This window comes from Suncus etruscus, chromosome 15 (assembly GCF_024139225.1).
Source record: "Suncus etruscus isolate mSunEtr1 chromosome 15, mSunEtr1.pri.cur, whole genome shotgun sequence".
In the NCBI taxonomy this organism is placed as follows: Eukaryota; Metazoa; Chordata; class Mammalia; order Eulipotyphla; family Soricidae; genus Suncus; species Suncus etruscus.
In genome coordinates, this window is record NC_064862.1 from 10,973,630 (window position 1) to 10,980,058 (window position 6,429).

Below are 6,429 nucleotides of genomic sequence, written 5' to 3' on the forward strand. Positions count from 1 at the left end.
AGAATCAGTCATTTGGACACAATGAACTACAAAAGAGGATGAGAAATATAGCCTGTCTGTATGCCTCTAGTGAGATAAAGCATATTTTATAAACAAATGTAGGCCTTAAATTGTTTTAAATTAGTCTATTGGGTATCAGAGAAATTACTCTTTATCTTGGAAAAATAACTCATTTTCTGTGGCAAAAATCCAACACTGCAGGAAAACAAAGTAGTAAATCAAAAATCATTTCAAGCCAAGCAATAATTAATGTAAACATTTTAAAACATGCCTCTTTACACAAGAAAATATTTGTAAAATTTTTACATCATGGAGTACTCTTAAATTCTACATACTAATTATTTTCTTTAAGGTTTAAGAAAGAATTGAAATAATATCAAAAAATGTAAGATATAGAACATAACATTTGCACAAGTCATGTGGAAATTTCAGGATTTCAGGATATGTTCTATGTACAAAAAAACAAACAAACAAAAAAACAATTCAAAAACCCTTGGTACCTATCCACTTATTTTTTTCACTTCTGGAAAGAAACATCTGAGAAACATTGAAAACCCTACTTTCAAAAAGAAGTAAATGTGTATATATTTTAATTAAAGCATTTTATAGTTCAGTAACCTGGCTACAGATATACCTGTATATGCTTTACAAGTTTTTCACTTTATTAGAACATTCCTTTGTTTAACATGGTTTTCCTAAGAGGCTGTGTTTCTAGATGATAGTTTAATACCCAGAATAGGAAGAAAACAGATCAACCTATTTCATTACTGATAGATCACTGTTGTGTGTTTCTTTTCACAAAAAAAGCAGATTTAGAAGATTTTGCATTCTCACTATTCTTTGATTAGGATTCTAGTCACCAAAGGCATTTTCAAGGAGGAAACTGTACTCTCCAAACAAGTGGAAGCTGAGATAAACAGATGGGAATATATTAAGCTGAGAAGCTTCTGCACCTCAAAGGAAATAGTGCCCAGGATACAAGAGCCTCCCACTGAGTGGGAGAAACTGTTCACCCAAAAAGCCATCAGATAAAGGACTAATATCCAAAATATACAAGGCACTGACAGAACTTTGCAAGAAAAAAATCTAATTCCATCAAAATGGGGAGGAGAAATGAACAGACAACTTGATAAAGAAGAAATACAAATGGCCAAAAGGCACACATCACTAATGCTCCAGATCACTAATCATCAGGGAGATGCAAAACAAAACAACTATCTTATGCCACAGAGATTGGCACACATCACAAAGAATGAGAACAAGCAGTGCTGGCAGGGTTGTGGAGAGAAAGGAATTCTTATTCACTGTTGGTGGGAATGCCGTCTAGTCCAACCTTTATGGAAAGCATTATGGAGATTCCTCCAAAACCTGGAAATTGAACTCCCATATGATCCAGCTATACCACTCCTAGGGATATACCCTAGGAACACAAAAATGCAATACAAAAATCTCTTCCTCACACCTATATTCATTGTTGCACTATTTACAATAGCCAGACTATGGAAACAACCAAGATGCCCTTCAACAGATGAATGGCTAAGGAAACTGTGGTACATATACACAATGGAATATTATGCAGCTGTCAGAAGAGACGAAGTCATGAAATTTTCCTATACATGGATGTACATAGAATCTATTATGCTGAATGAAATAAGTCAGAGGGAAAGAGATAGACACAGAATAATCTCACTCATCTATGGGTTTAAAGAAAAATAAAAGGCATTTTTGCAATAATCCTTAGAGACAAAGAGATGAAGCTTACCACAAAGAGTGGTGAGTGCAGTGAGAAAAATAACTACACTGAAAACTATCATAACCATGTGAATGAATGAGGGAAGAGGAAAGCCTGTCTAGAGTACAGATGAGGTTGGGTGGGGTGGAGGGAAATTTGGGACATTGGTAATGGAAATGTTGCACCTTTTAGGGGGGAGTTCTTTACATGACTGACACCCAACTACAATCATATTTGTAATCAAGGTATTGAAATAAAGATATTAATAAAAAAGAATTCTAGTCACCATTTGTTGATTTGGTCCATCATCATCTTTAATGAAAATGTGCAATAAGAACATTTCCATTGATTCACTTTCATTTAAGTTTTATCTTACACTAAACATCATGTAAGTATTTCCCCATAATCTTATTTTTTGTTTTTGTTTATTTGTTAGTTTTGGGTTACTCTGGGTGGCACTCAAGGTTAACTCAAGGCACTCAAGATTGACTCTGCACTCAAGACTCATTCTTGGGGGTAGGAGTGATGGCTCAGCAGTAGGGCATTTGCCTTGCATGCAACTGACCCAGGACTGACTGCAGTTTGATCCTCCCACCTCCCATATAGTCCCCTAACCCAGGAGCAATTTCTGAGCTCATAGCCAGGAGTAAACCCTGAGTGTCACCAGGTGTGGCCAAAAATCAAAATAAATAAATAAATAATCATTCCTGCCAGGCTTGGGAACCACATGGGATGCTGAGCTAGGACATGTGCAAGGCAAATAAATACCTTATCCACTGTGGCCTTAATCTTACTTTTAAAGCAAATCTGTGTGGTAGCAACTTTCTAGTGTTCAAATAGTAACTTTAGGATCTGGAGGAATAACTCGGCTAAACAATCCTGACTTGTAAGTATTAAAGTATTAAAGGCGAAGGAATGGGACATTTCACCACAACATTTCTCTTCAGGAAGATGGATTTTGTTGCTGTAGTGTATTTGCTGCTAATACTTCCTGAGAGGTCTATCAAAGCCATTTATACCAAATGCTTTAAAAAAAAAAAAAACTCACCATACATACTATCTTTCAGGGTTACTGGTATGGTCTGGCACTGAACTCTCTCATTTGGAATATTTGCCATTATATTTTGTAAGAGGAATTGGGAAACTTTTTCTGTATATATCCAGTAAAGAAATTTTATAGTTTTTTTTACTCAATTTTTGTCACAACAATTCACATGATAGCACTAACAGGGCATCAAGAGGAAAACTTCAATAAATGAATGTAGTCACATTCCAATAAAAACTTTATTGATAAAGACCTGATGGTTCACCAGATATGATGAGAGAACTAAATCCCCTTAATGCATTGGGGATGCCATTCCCCAAATTCCAGTCTGAACAGGTAAGCATGGCAAGTGACCTAGGAGGAAAGAATCAGGATAGCTAAGCACAGTGTTCCTTGTCCACAGTGTAGGAGGCCAGAAAAGTGGAGGATTAGAAGATCGAGAAGACAGGAATTGAAAGCACAAGAGCTTTTGATGCTTGGTTTCTAGGGCCATTGGTCCAATAGGTATGCTCAGGAAAGGAGCTTGAGGAATGAGGGAGAAACACAGATTTTTTTTTTTCAAAGAAAATGGCTTTCTTTTTCAACTATTTGTTCCCCTGAAACTATGAGCTATGTCCCTTAATACCTAGATGAACTGTGGCAGTTTGATAGCAGAATAGGTCATTCTATCCTTCGTGCCTTTAGTACAACAAGAATGTATGGGTACAAGAATTATAATTTATCTTTATTAGTTGTTTTTCATAGTTTCTTAATTTTTCAAGTAAAAATTATATTATAAAAACTATCTTAAAAATAAAATGCGAGCTGGCGGAATGGTGCAAGTGGTAGGGTATTTGCCTTACACGCAGCTGACCGAAGACAGACCGAGGTTTGATCCCAGGCATCCCATACAGTCCCCCAAGCCAGGGGCGATTTCTGAGTGCATAGCCAGGAGTAACCCCTGAGCATTGCTGGGTGTGGCCCAAAACAAAAAAATAAATAAATAAAAATAAATAAAATGTACCACAGTTTATCATATTTCTAGAACAAAGGTTAAGTCACAGCTTTTTAAGAGAAATTCTAGCCCTACATCTGGAAACAAGAGTTCTTGCTAAGACTAATGGTCATGGATTCACTCACCATCAATGACATCAAGTAATAAGAATTCAGAATATGGGATAGTAGATCTCACACCTCACAGAATATATTTTAGTGTTATGATTTTACCACATTACATCTACTTCAGAATAGTTTATTGGGCCTTCAAGCTACTCCCCACCACTGGTAATTGCAATTCTGTATCCAGAGTCTAAGGGTTTGTTTTCAGTGGACATTGTCCCTTCACTTTGATCCTTTAAGTCCTATATATGACTGAGACCATCAGATATTTGTCTTTTTTCCTTAAAATTTATTTCTTTTAGCATGACTCCCTTCAGTTTTATCCACTTGACAGTAAAATGTAAGTTTTCCTGTTTTCTAATTGCTGAGAAGTATTCCATTGTATGCTTATATCACTTGTGCTCTCTGTATTCATTTGTTGTTAGGCACTGGGCTGTCTCCAGGTTGTTTTATTTTTTTGGGGGGGGGTGTCACACCCAATAGCATTCAGGAGTTACTCCTGGCTCTATGCTCAGAAATTCTCCCGGCAGGCTCAGGGACCAGATGGGATGCTGGGATTCGTCCTTCAGTATGCAAGGCAAATGTTCTCTCTCCATGCTATCCCTTTGCCCCCAGGTTTATTTTATTTTATTTTATTTTGGGTCACACCTGGCATTGCTCAGGGGTTATTCCTGGCTCTGCATTCAGAAGTCGCTCCTGGCAGGCACAGGAGACCATTTGGGATGCCGGGATTCAAACCACCGCTGGTTCTGGATTGACTACAGGCAAGACCAATGCCCTGCTTCTGTGCTATCTCTCTGGCCCATGTCTCCATATCTTGATTCTTGTTAAGAGGGTTGCAATGAACATACATGTACATGTATCATTTTTTTTTTAAGTTTATCTTTTTTTTTTTTTAGGTTTTTAGATCAAACCCGGTGGCACTCAGGAGTTACTCCTTGCCCTATGCTCAGAAATTGCAGGCTCAGCATATGGGATGCTGGGATTCAAACCACTGTCCTTCTGCATGCAAGGAAACGCCTTACCTCCATGCTCTCTCTCCAGCCCCTACATGTATCTTTTTAAGTGTGTTTTTAGGTTCTTTGTATACACACCCAGAAGTGGAATTATTGCATCATGCCTTCTATTTTTTAATTTTTAAAATGGATATGATCTAAATTGCATGTAACATTATTACTACATGACTCAGTACTGAGAATATATTATCAAAGTCTGTCAATTTGTTGAATTTTATTTGTATTATTATTTATAAAGTTCTTTATAAAATAAGTGTTTCAAGTATAGAATTTTCTGATATCAATCCCACCACAGTGTCTTCTTTCCTTCAGAAGTACCCCCAAGTTCCTACCCTCTTCCCAGTCTGCCACCTTGACAGGTATATAACAAATTTATTTCATATTACTTGCTCTAACAAAGCTGAAAATAATATAAAATAATATAAAGGAAATTACTAGAAAACTTAATCAATTAGCATTGATTTGTGATGATTACTTGTTTATAATATTAACTTTATTAATAGTGTATTCATAGATATTATTAATATAATAGTAAGTAAGCAATCATATGAATCATCAGTGAACATGATATTCAATGCCTCATATTAGAAAGTTTGGTCTTTTGGGGGGGCCAGAGAGATAGCATGGAGGTAAGGCGTTTGCCTTGCATTCAGAAGGTTGGTGGTTTGAACCCTGGCATCCCATATAGTCCCCTGAACCTGCCAGGAGCAATTTCTGAGTGTACAGCCAGGAGGAACCCCTGAGTGCTGCCGGGTGTGAACCCTCCCCCCAACCACAAAAAAAAAAAAAAAAAAAGAAAGAAAAGAAGAAAGAAAAAAGTTTTGTCTTTTGAAGAAACTCTTGGAACACTTTTTGCAAAACTGGTTTGAAGGCTATGAATTCCCTAAATTGCTGCCAATCTATGAAGGTCTGTATCATTCCTATACATCAGAATGATAATCTCGCTGTATATAATATTGTTGGTGAGGTGTTCATTTCATTAATTTTCTTAAGCATTCCTCCTTGGTCTTCTGGATCATATAGTCTCATTTTCTAGATCTGCTATACATCTTAAATTCTTTGTTTATAAGTTCTTTTTATTGATAGTGTTTCAATATTCTGTCTCTATTTTCAGAATTCTTAATTTTGAGTACAATGTGTTCTCAAAACTCCAGTTCTTTTTTTTTTTTTTTTTTTTTTTAGCTGAGTCTTATTTCTCTGGAACTTTTTAGGGCTCCCTCGGTGCCTGTTTCAACTCTGAGAAATTCTTATCAATAATTTATCTTTTCTTTACAAATTTGCCTTCCTGTTTTTCAGGGACTCCACTGATTCTTATGATATTCCTCTTGAATTTATCTCATTGTTCCTTGGTTTGCTGTTCATTTCTTTTCAGGTGATTTCTACCTTGGAGCTCCTTGATCTTTTGCTCAGCTGCTGTTATTTTATTCAGTCCTACTGAGTTTTTTTTTTAATATAACTTTCCATGCTCTTTGTTTCTGTCATTTTATTTTTTGTTTGCTTTGCTTTTTTTTAAAAAAACTTTTTTAAGCACTGTGATT